The following is a 12631-nucleotide window of genomic DNA, read 5'->3' on the forward strand; positions in this document are numbered from 1 at the left end:
GACCTCTGCTACGGTGGCGGACTCACAGCTGATGTACAACGTCAAAATAACTAGTTACAGGTAATGAGTTTAGTGCAAACGAATATGTTATTGTTAATATTAATTAATTGAACCATTAATAAATACGCATCGATTACTTACGAAATAATTTGTCCAGAACAATCCAGCTCCAGATGTGTAATCTGTAATTAAACTTACTGATTTCCTAAATGCGTGAAACGTGTTCTGTGTAATTTTCACTGTGCCAGCATTGTTGTCGTTTTCGTGTGATTTTTAACGTTTCTATCCATTTTAACAACTCATACATTGAATTTGCTGCAATAACAGAGAAGAAGACTGACAATCTACGAGGATTAATTTGGATTTTCGAAAGGTAAAGGCAACAGAAAGTCAATTACAATGCTGCGATTCGTTATGGAAGCAACACTAAAAAATATCAAGACTCTTTTATTTACCTAGTCGACCTACAAAAACCGTTCGACAGTGTAAATTGATACAGTTCGGCCGAAATTCTCAGTGAAATAGATCTAACATGTAGAGGAAGAAAGGTAATACGATGTATGTACAAGAACCAAGAGGTAACTAATGGAACTGAAGACAAAGAACGAGCTATTTGGTTTCGTATATGTATGAAACAGAGTTGCAGACTTTCGCCTCTACTGTTCAAGAGAAGATGGAATCACTACAGTAAGAGATAGCTTCAGGGAACGATAAGAATCAGTAAATAAGTAGCTATCCTCAGCAGTAGCGAGGAAGAATTGCAAGAAATACAATATGGAATAACAGTTAATGGGCAGAGAAAATGGATTTACTCTAATAGGAAGGAAAATTGAATAAACGGGATTAGTAGAAATGAAATTAATGAGAGATTTAATACCAGAAATGAGGACCAAGAAGTAAACAAAGTGACACACTTCTGCTTCGGAAGCAAAATAACGTATGATGAACGAAACGAGGGGAGTAAAAAGCGGATTGCCGCAGCCAAAGACGGCATGCGTGCCCAACATTAGGATGAATTTTTGATAAAGTACTTTCGGATTACAGTGCCATATAGAAGTGAAACACGGATTATAAGGAGACCGAAAAAGAATGAATCGAAACATTTGAGACGTGGTGTTATAGAAGGCTGTTGAAAATTAGCTTGACTGACTAGATAGGATATTAGAATGTTCTGTGCAGAATCTACAAGGAAAGAAGGGCGTGGAAAACACTGACAAGAGGAACGGACTGTATGTCAGGCCATGTGTTAAAACACCAGAAGAAGACAGATATTACAATACGTACGACAAATAATTAAGGAAATAGGGAGTAGGTGCAACTCTGGGATGCAGAGCTTCGTGCAGGAGAAGAAATCATCAAACTAGAAGGAAAAATGTGGAACAAGGAAGAAAACTCAGTTCAGTTCAGGTCCCTGAAAACTATTTGATCCACTGCATCATACGAAAACTTTCCCTTCAGACTTATTACAAACTGTAAACATACATACATGGTTCATAAGACACTTAGTAATTCTGACATAGGTCTTGTTTGACGCGATACGAAAGACAGCACAAGCCACCAAAATAAACGGTGATATCTATGGCCGCGCGGGTTAGCCGCGCGGTCTCAGGCGCCTTCCAACAGTTCGCGTGACTCCCTCTGTCGGAGGTTCGAGTCCTCCCTCGGGTATTGGCGTGTGTGTGTGTATTGTCAGTGTAAGTTAGTGTAAGTTAGATTAAGTAGTGTATAAGGCTAGGTACCGATGACCTCAGGAATTTCGTCCCATACGATCTTACCACAAATTTCCAAAAATTTTATATTTATGCTGCAGGTTCACTTAGTTACGTCACTTGCTGATAATTCAATTTTATTATGTAGTATAGTGACAACCCTTAATGAGCCAGATGGAGTATGATGTCCATGTTTTGTACTGAACAATATTTAAAAAAGTTACGCTAATTCTTTCTTTATGCTTTTTGTAAATTTTAAATCACTTCAAGGATAAAATGAAGACGTGTATATGCAACCCTGGACAAACCAATGATGATAGGTTGTGGATTTGTAATCTGCTGAAGGGGATCTTGCAGTTCTTTGATTAAACAAAGAATCATGCTTATCTCTCAGGCTTCTGCAGTTTTGTACTGGATAAGAATTAATCGTAGGACTGATGTTTCGACCGTCGTTTCGGGAGTCGTGTCCGGACATCTCAGTGCGAGCAATGCCATCGAAAAGAGTATGAATCGAATCAGCACACAGATTTAATCTGTTATAAGTTTCAGGTATTAGATATGGCTGTAATACGTGTTCACCTTCATAGTGACTTGCCTAGATCCCGCGTTTCTTGGTGCTGTCGAGGGCCCGAGAATATACACATCGACTCTAGAAGTATTTAATAAATGAATGACATGAATAGAAAGTCCATTAATGTAGCTCGATTGAGGTAAAATGTTCTAGACAAATGGAAGTAAAAACATAATGAAAAAATCAGTCTTGACTGTAAAACATAATACAACGACGGAAAAAATCGTAACACCAAGGAGGTGTTGTGCGGCATAAGTGAAGTCGGAAGATAGTGTTCGATGTGGTCGTTGTTGTATCAAGCATAAGACAGCAGGTGATAGTCTTGGACGCTGGCTCCTATTTTGTCCAGAACCGAGGTTGGAATCTTCCTACACGTCGGTCAGGAGGCATGAAGATGGTGTAATAAATCGTCGAAACTAATAGCAAAATAATATAACAGTTTATACAATACACGGCTGAGAGGTGTAGGTTTTGACATTCTAACCGAAAAATGATGGGAATGTGTCTACTTGATATCTTTCCAAATTTAGCTCCAATTGCTTAAGACTACGAGAGTAAAATTCAGGTTTGCTTTAAATACACGCTATAACAGTCGTGAGCGTTAGTTACCTCTGTGAATGGACATGGTAAGATGATGCCAGTCAAGAATGCCTTAAAGGCAACCAAGAACCCATTATCAGCAAGTCGCTGAGTGAACAAGGTCATGTAGTAGGGCTACGAGAAACTGGATGTTCTTTCTGGGTTACTGCAGAAACACGTAGCCGGAATGTAGCCACTATGCGTGACTGCTCTCAGCTGTGGACACGAGAATATACGGTCGCAGGAAGACCGGGTTCCGGACCGCCACGTGACACTACCGAGATGGAAGTTCATCATGTTCGACATATGGCTCTGGAGCATCGTACTGCATTTGCAGCTGCTTGAGCAGGAATTGGCATCACAGTAACACGACAAACGGTTACAAATCGGTTACTTCAAGAACAGCTTCGATCCAGACATGCTGTAGGGTGTATCCAATGACCCCGCACCACCGATATTTGCCATTTGAATAATGCCAAGCGAGATCTCATTAAGGGGCAGGGTAGAGTTCTATTTTGTTTCCTGATGAAAGCTGTTACTGCTGCGGTGCTAGTGACGGCCCTGTGTTGGTTAGAAGGAGACCCGATGATGGACTACGAGCAACCTGTGTGCATGCTGGACACATTGGATCTGTACCTGGAGTTACTGTCTGGGGTGCGGTTCCCTATAACTGCAGGAGCACTCCCGTATTATCCCACGCACCCCGTCTGCAAAACTGTATGTCAGTGTGGAGATTCGACTTATTGCTCTGCCATTCATGAACAGAATTCTAGGGATGTTTCCGAGCACGATAACGCTTTCCCACATACCGCTGTATTACTCCAATGTGCTCTACAGAGCGTTGACACTTGCGTTGACCTGCTTGACCACCGGATCTGGCTGCAATTGAACACATATGGGACTTCATCCGATGACAACTCTGGTGTATAATTGGTCCCTGTATTGACCGACCAAGTGCAACAGGCGTGGAAATCCATCCCACGGGCTAACATACTGCACATGTAAAACACAATGCGTGCACGTTTGCATGTTTTAATGCAGTATTCTGGCGGTTAAAATGGCTATTAATGCAACAGCATTTCACATTTTCAATGGCTGAAGTTACACATTAACCTTGCATTGTTAAGCACACAGACAAATGTATTATCGAAATTTCATCACTCTACATTAATTATGTTTCGGTGTTGCGATTTTTTTCGGTCAGAGTATATTAGTGATGACCAATATCGGTCCATTAGATAGTCCTCAGACCATACAACACCTTCATCAGCACTGAGCGGAGACGAACTGTATGACAGAAGGTATGTTTGTCTAAAACTGAAATCAGTCAAATGCATTTGCATTTGCACAAGTATACAAACATGATCATTCAGACCTGTCTGTGATATTCACGACTTCCAATAGTGAAATTCTTTCGTGTATTCTTACATTGCAGTTACAATGCAAAGACTTTTTTCTATACCGAGATATCGATTTCTGCAAGCATGATTGTCGTTACCATGTTCAGTTAAGTGTGACAGAAGGATACTCTTTGAGGTCCCGGTATCGACGAGTTGGGCACAGCGGTGCATAGGTATGGTGGGATGCTTGATAATCGTCTAACATTAAAGTTCAAAAAATGTTCAAATTTGTGTGAATTCGTATGAGACCAAACTGCCATGGTCATCGGTCCCTAGACTTACACACTTCTAAAATTAACGTGTGCTAAGACCAGTACACACACCCATGCCCGAGGGAGGTGTTCAGATGTGTATGAAATCTTATGGGACTTAACTACTAAGGCCATCAGTCCCTATGCTTACACACTACTTAACCTAAATTATCCTAAGGACAAAAACTTACACCCACGCTCGAGGGAGGTCTCGAACCTCCGCCGGGACCAGCCGCACTGTCTATGACTGCAGCGTCTGAGACCGCTCGGCTAATCCCGCGCGGCCTCGAGGGAGGACTCGAACCTCCGGCAGGAGTGGCAGCGCAGACCTTGACAAGGCGCCTCAAACACCGCGGCCACTCCACGCGGCAACATGTTAGTACTTATAAACTTGAAGTCATTCAGTCGCAGTGTAGTGGTATTAATACATGCCTATTTTACTGTTCGTGTTGAAGGGTTCGGTGTGATGAAACTCGAAGTATTTTAGGAACATTAGCTAGTGGTTTTGGTGCTGAGATGTCACGCACGTGGATTTGCACAAGAAGTTGCTGAATCGGGTTTCCATTGATCCATTCCGAATATTAGGGCACTTAACTACGTCACATACCCATTTAATGATCTTGAAATATTTCTTGACGTATATAGATTTTGTTTCGTGTAGAGAATTCGCGTGTTTCGGTTTTTGTGTGTGCTGTACGCATGGCATGCTGTACACGCCGTGGTGGATTAACGATACCTTAGAGATAATTATATTCGTACATTTTTCTACTCAAACACTGTGCGAAATCATTCGTAACATCTTGCCGCTATTCCCAAATACAGGAATTCCAATGGCCGTGTAGTATTTTGCGATTCACGAGGTCGGAATTTTGCCAACGGAAAGACAGAAATTTTCTGAACAATCACAGCAATCGGTATTAAACAGTTCAATAAGTTACGATGAGCGACTCGCTCGTTCTTTTCTATGCAGACTTTTACAGGACCGAAGGTACCAGTAAGTCGTCTGCTGTGGTTACTGAGGGTGCTGGTAGTTCATTATTTATGTGTAAGTGTGGTAGCTTTATGGTGTTTTTTTCAGGTTTAAGGATCTAATGTTGTGCTAAGAGACTGGGCTAAAAATGTCCATTCCATGCTTCAAATCAACAAGCATAGCTGCTTACACATTATTCATACGAACTGATATGTTTATCATAGTTAACACAAATCAGTTATCTCTTATGGCTATTATCAAGATGTTGTGCAACGAAAGTTACACCTGTTCTTTGTCATATTTCCTTAATGGTCCAGTCAGATCGCGTTGTTAAATGAATTCATGTGTCTAAACCTTCCATATGAGAGGCGTCAGTTTTTTATGCACGTTTAAGGTTACAGATTTACATGTAAGCCTAGTCTGACAAAAAGAACAAGTGGCGTACACATTTACTGAAAAGACTCACACTAACCGATAAAAAACATTATTATTTCATAGGCTTGCGTACATAAAACCAATGTTTTGGGTTCTTACTTTAGCTTTAACGTCAAAGTTGTACTGCACTAGGGCCACTACCGGCCACAGTTGGTGTTATTGGAGACTGGCGCTAATGCATGGTAGCTTGCTGTTTGGATCTGATCAAGTATAACACTCTCTTTCATTTTATTGTAACTGTTGGAAAGTACTCCTCATTTGTTTTCTTTCAGACACATAGACAGACAGACACAGATTTCAGGTGATAAAATGCCTGAAGTAGTATAGTTTACGAAAATAATTTGTAGCAAGTCGGAAAACTATAGTAATTACGTCAAAGAACACCCATGTTGGACATAAAATAAAATTAACTCATGGAAATGCAGACGCTGGAAGTATTATGGGGAATAATCAGTATTTACTGTCTGGCACCAAACTACGCGACATCTTCGCTATTCTTTGCCGGCTGGTGCACATACAAAATTGAAACTACTGGAAAGGTAATTTAGAGGAATCATTCGAATCAGTATCCGCCTCATTTACAGCGATATATATCTAACTTACGAATTGGCGAAGATGACAAAAAATGAACGCGACTTTTAAAAAATGTTCAAATGTGTGTGAAATCTTATGGGACTTAACTGCTAAGGTCATCAGTCCCTAAGCGTACACACTACTTAACCTGAATTATCCTAAGGACAAACACACACACACACGCCCGAGGGAGGACTCGAACCTCCGCCGGGATCAGCAGCACAGTCCATGACTGCAGCGCCTTGGATCGCTCGGCTAATCCGGAAAGTTTGGATGTCGTTTGTTTTGTCAATAGCGATGAGCCAATCTGTTATAATCTCAAATTCCGGTAGTTAGATTTTGTTTAAACATATGTTTAGCGTAAATAAATGCGTGGACCTCTGTTGGGAACTCGGGTTGTTGTCGAACCAAGAGACGGGAAACTACATAAACTGTCGCAATGAAAACTGTGTCAAACTATACTAGAAAACTGCCAGTATACAATTCCCGTTTCAGTTGTATCGTACCAAATGCAGGAAACGGACTACAATAAAAAAGAATACTTGGTTTAATAGCTGAAACTTGAGGATTGACCAGAGCATCACCATCGATCCCTCCGGACAACAGATTCGCAGCGTCGGAAAAGTGAGGTCCCATTCAAGGTAGTGTGAGATTATTGTGGTGCTTATCGGGAGGTATGCTACGCAGTAGTGGCACACGAAAGTGTCCCAGTCGGAGGTGAGGACAAGACAGTGGCAACTAATGAGATGCATATCATCAATCGTAAGTACGGAAGAGGGCGCAAGCTGAAAATCGAAGTGGAGCACATTTGTATTTTCGGAGGAAAAGAGAATCGAGGAAGTGTTTTATACTCCGGGTGCTCTATTTGGTCAAAAGAACTTTCGTGTCCCCTGTAAAGCATTTTGTCCTACCTGGCACCAACGTCATAACTAGTGGGTGGAAGTACTACCAAAATTTGAAGGAAGAGGGAGTTGACCATGAGTTCGTGAGCCACACGGTAGAATTTGTATCTTATGAAGATCCATCACTGCATACTCAAAACATAGAGCGGTTGTGGAAGCCACTGAAATCATCTATTAAAAGAAAGATTAGACATGCCGATAGGGACATTTTTCAGTTCCTCTGTTTCCATAATTTACACTTGGCAGAAAAATCTTTTCTTAGAGGTATTTTGAAAGTGTATCGAGAATACGGAATAAACAGTTTGCTTCCCGCTACCTATACAACTCGAGGCATTGCTCACGATTTCGCTCAGGCGTCAAACAAGTACAATTAGTTCTTCTATCACATTCGCGTTAGTGATAAGAGCAGTATTATAATGTTATGTTTTGTAGTTGTGTGCTTTCAATACATTTGTCTTTAGTTGTCTCTTCATCAAGTCTTGCGTTCGCTCGCAGTGATGCCCTGACATCGACTCACAACTATTCTTTCAAATTACCACTGGAGAATCTGAAAAAGTACAGACGAGGTCTATATAATTCATTTGTTCGCTGTGTATCACGTTTGACAGATGCTGCTGTCAGAAACGTTTAACTTTTCATTTTCAAAATATGTGACTATCTTTTGGCTCTCCGAATGCGATTTTGATTTATAGTTTTGCACTCAGTATTTATTTTGTTTGGATAATTAGCTGTGGCTAATTATCTTACGTCACGAGACGTAAATAAGATGCTCACTCTATCGGAAGATTTTTGCTCTTATTGTTTACACACATGACTATTCTCTAACTCTAATCGTGTACACTGTTTTCCCAAAACGTTCAGAATGTGTGTCCCAAGGCAGATATAGTTTTATTGTTGCATTGACATGGACGAGTATGATGTTGAGACTTGTTCGTCTTTCATTGATATAGCACAGTGATGTTGAGGATCTATCTTTAGGTACAGTCGCCTTTAAAGTGGTATCACATATTACAGTTTTTTTTCGGATTTCCCAAATATGTTCTTCAGTATCTTTTCGTACAGACTGTGCACTAATAAAGAGCTGCTTGTTACAATATGTAAGTAATACAACAGCTTCTACAGACGGCTCAAATGGCTCTGAGCACTGTGGGGCTTAACATCTGAGGTCATCAGTCCCCTAGACTTAGAACTGCTTAAACCTAACTAACCTAAGGACATCACACATCCATGTCCGAGGATGGATTCGAACCTGCGGCCGAAGCGGTCGCTCGGTTCCAGATTGAAGCGCATAGAACCTCTCGGCCACACCGGCCGGCACAGATTCTTCGTCGACTGGAGGTTCAACCACATTATGCTCAGCACATTTCGAACCCGTCCAACTTTCACCACATTGTGTTAGAATCCTATATCGTGTAGAAAATGACTTCCTAATCAGAAGAAAAAACAGTTATCGAAATAGCTAGAGTAATAGTAAATAAGATCTTGGTACAACGTGGAACAAGCAATAGGTAAGGTAAAGGTTGGGATCCGTGAACAGAAAGTGACAGTAACAGCATACGCTTGTAAAATTATTATTTTTATTCCTATTTAGTCATATAAAATCCTGTCATAGTAAATCAGCGAAACCGTGCGCCCTCTTTCCACGCTTGACGAAGAGAATTCTTATATTACAGTTTCGCATCCCTCCACCCACCCAGAGCTATTATTTAAAACTGACGCTGGGAGCAGCCTTTGTTTTGTGACGCATAACGTGGGATCCCTGCCAAAAGATGCACTGGCGCATGTGGACAAGTGACAAGCGGAGTTGCTAGGGCCCAGTGAAACACGCCAGTAAGTGAGTAAGAAGGTAAGCATATATTATCAAATACAGGTAGGAGTAAGACAAAAAAAATAACTTGTGACAGTGCTCGGAACTCCATGGGATTCAGCAGAATTCCGCGCATCTGGTCTTTCGGAGAAGAAGCCTGCATTCAGAAAAGTGACGCAAATTAATTTACGTTATTGAGCAACAGTATCCCACCACTGACCTACAGCATATCTCTCAGTCTGACTAATGGTAGAAAAAATTATCAATAGTAGTCAAATTATAACCGTTTCCGTTTCATCCAACGAAAATAAAATAATTCAGTATTCAAAATATAACGATTACTTTGTCCTGTGATGCTTACAGTGTTAACAACTGACTATGGCTTTGCTGTGTAGTTGCGCTTGTTGGATATTCCTGGTATTCAGAATAGCCGGTTAAAATTATGACCAATACGCAGACTACATTGGCAGAGATAATGTGCCACAAAATGTTTCGCTTGGACAAATTAGACCTTCATGGATAAGATGAAATTTTGAGACGGATTTAACGATCACCATATGACAAATAATATACAAATATCGACTTCATGGCCTATGACAGAATATTTGTAGAATCTATTGCCATATCGTACTTCCAGAAACTTCCACCTTATCGAAACCTTGCTTCAAATTCCGATGTATGTGAACTCCATTACGAAGTATGTGAGTGTTAGTCTGTGTGTGTGTGCGCGTGTGTAGTATGTTTGTTTATGATTGTGTGCTCACACTTCATTGGGTGAGCGCGTGCAACAAAATCCATTGTCAGTGTGCTTGTATACCTGTGTGTACCCATGTGAAACAAAGACTCAGCCAAATTTAGACATCTTTGTAATCCCGGTACCGAAGCTTTCTTCGTAAAGGGAATCGTTTAATCAATCATTTCTGAGAATAATTTCGTTCACCTTTGTACAATAAGTAATTATATAATACTCTATACTATGTACCCGTAAATACAACGCTCTTGTTTAATGTCTCTATCTGTTGTGCAACGGTTTACTCTCATTAACCTTCCGGTTACAAAATATTAGAAGACAATATGATTTAGATTTTAAAATTAACTTTTTCCATTGTTATCGAGGTGCCTTTAATTGTTTACTGGCTTCGCTCTGTGTGTTAGAACTACATTTTGCAGCGAAAGTACTTGTAAAAACTACGCACTTCTTTGCTGTGTCTATCTTTCCTGCATGTACTTAATTTCATAATACTCCCGATAACAAAATACAAAAGGACAACGGGATTCAGATTTGTAAATGAAAGTTTGCTATCGCAATCGAGGTTCCTATATCTGTTTACTGGCCCCTGCCTCTGTATTAAAACTACATTCTCCAGCGAAAAGTGAGGATAACTTTAGGAGGCTACAATTAATTATTTCCACATAGGTTGGTTCAATTTATCACGTATTTAATAAAAAGGAGGAGCATCGGTCTTCACAACACAGTACGAATGGATATGTGAAACTTGCCTGTAGCTCCCATGTTTTTATTTTTGCTTTACAATTTATTGTGTCGCACTACTGGAACGTTCAAACTATTGACCAGCTGGAGCGGTAGTCAGTGCTCAATGTGCGCATATCTTAACTATTCTCATTGTTATGCAAACAACATATGTAAACAACTTGTTGTGATTGATGCAGACAGCAGAATATTAGGAAACCTTTTGATCTTTTACATTGCAATGGCTCGTTTTAGCAATACTCGAATCATTGTTTAAAAACGAGATTTACAGCAATCTTTAAAAACAAAGCTTTGATATTAATAAAACCACAGATAACACTTGGACATAAACTGAGAAGTGTTTATTTTATATGAAACAATATTTGACAGTATTTACAAGCTTATATAGGCTTGTGTAATTACTATGCAATGCTGCGTATTTTATTCTGTTCTACAATAAGAGGAAAGAAAACTAGGAGTATAGATTTTAAACTGGAAAAGTATAGAGATGGTTCAAACAAAACAGGATAGTAGTTACAGTTATCGCAGTGATTTATCGTCAAATTAATCTGCTGGCTGCCTCTGTAAAGAGCATTGAAATGCGTAAATGGTGCACTTAATTTATATATTGTGACGGAATTTAAATATATTGTGTGGGCTGCATGCTCTAAACAATGTCTACTACGATAACTAAAATGTATTACACGAAACTAGAAGACACAGTGTCAACATGCAAGTGAGCGCTCTGGAGGTAGTGTCATGTTCAAATGAAAACAAAATACAAGGAAACAGGTGTGAATAAAATAGAATGAATACGCAAGTGATGAATAGAAACAAATTTTTGTTCTTAATCTAAAAGACTCACCAAGTCTTTCAGCGGTACCGATATTCTGCATTGTAGGTGTCGAAACCTCATCTGTTGACAGTTATACGGCGGTCGACGATCTTCTCACTGCGAGTCCCAGAGAGTGGGCGGACAGTTTGAGGAGAAGGGGGACGGCAACTGCCGCTTTTGTGCGGTTCTCCGAGCCAGCGGAACGCGGTCGTGTCATCAACGAGGAGAGCGGCAGCGGCGAGGTGGAGGCGCACGGCCGTCGGCAGTCGGCACCGCCGACGCACGCACAGTGTTTGGTGACGTCAGAGGCGCGCCTGGTGGGCAGACAGCCGGCATCGCGGCCGGCGCGGCGGTCGATGTGCGAGTGTAGGCCGGCCGCTCTCGGAGCTGCCGCTGCCGCTGCTGCTGCTGCTGCGCGCCCGGGCCCGCCGCCACCGCCGCCGCCGCCGCCCAGATCGATGCTCGGCGGGCGGCAGTGCGCGCGGCGCCGCGCTGCACGGCGGGTATCCGCCCGCGGCGGCCGCCTACCACCCGGAAGGTACGGCCCGCGGCGGCTCCAGCTGACTCCGGCCGAGGACGGTTGTCTGGTTCCAAAATCCTCTTCTCACGTTACGGAGGACAGGTGTCACAGTCCTCGTCCGAGCTTTTAATGTATGGCACATTTGAAACCAGGACTGTTGACATTTTTAAAAATAGAGGAAATCAGATATATCGATATTTAAAAGTGTCGCTATCGATCATCAATATATCGATATGAGAACGGAAGAAATATCGACGTACCATCTGAAAAAATGTCGACTGCACATTGTAAACATATTGCAGTTTTAGATCTGTATATAAAAATGACGATTTATTATTACGAGGGTAATCCCAAAAGTAAAGTCTTTAATTTTTTAATAAGTACATAGACCTATTTACTTCTACAGTGGTTTACATCAATTTACAGCTCAAATATTTATCTATTTTTCGACATAATCACCATATCTGTCGATGCATTTTTGTAGACGCTGTTGCAGTTTTTGTATGCCCATGTCATACCAGTTCGCCGCCATGCTGTTCAGAAAGTTATGAACCTCTTCTTTCACCTCGTCGTCGGAGCCGAATCGCTGGGACCACAATTTACGCTGA

General features: G+C 41.2%; 1 protein-coding gene across 1 annotated transcript in view; it reads right to left on the reverse strand.

The window, feature by feature from the left end:
- The window catches only part of LOC126351083 (uncharacterized), a 250191-nt gene extending 238253 nt beyond the window's left edge, over window positions 1-11938 (reverse strand). The window contains exon 1 of the mRNA XM_050002573.1: window positions 11534-11938. The gene's annotated coding sequence lies outside the window, so the exon portion shown is untranslated. The remainder of the gene's footprint in view (window positions 1-11533) is intronic.
- Between the last annotated feature and the right edge of the window lie 693 nt (window positions 11939-12631).

The sequence above is a fragment of the Schistocerca gregaria genome, chromosome 1 (assembly GCF_023897955.1).
Source record: "Schistocerca gregaria isolate iqSchGreg1 chromosome 1, iqSchGreg1.2, whole genome shotgun sequence".
In the NCBI taxonomy this organism is placed as follows: Eukaryota; Metazoa; Arthropoda; class Insecta; order Orthoptera; family Acrididae; genus Schistocerca; species Schistocerca gregaria.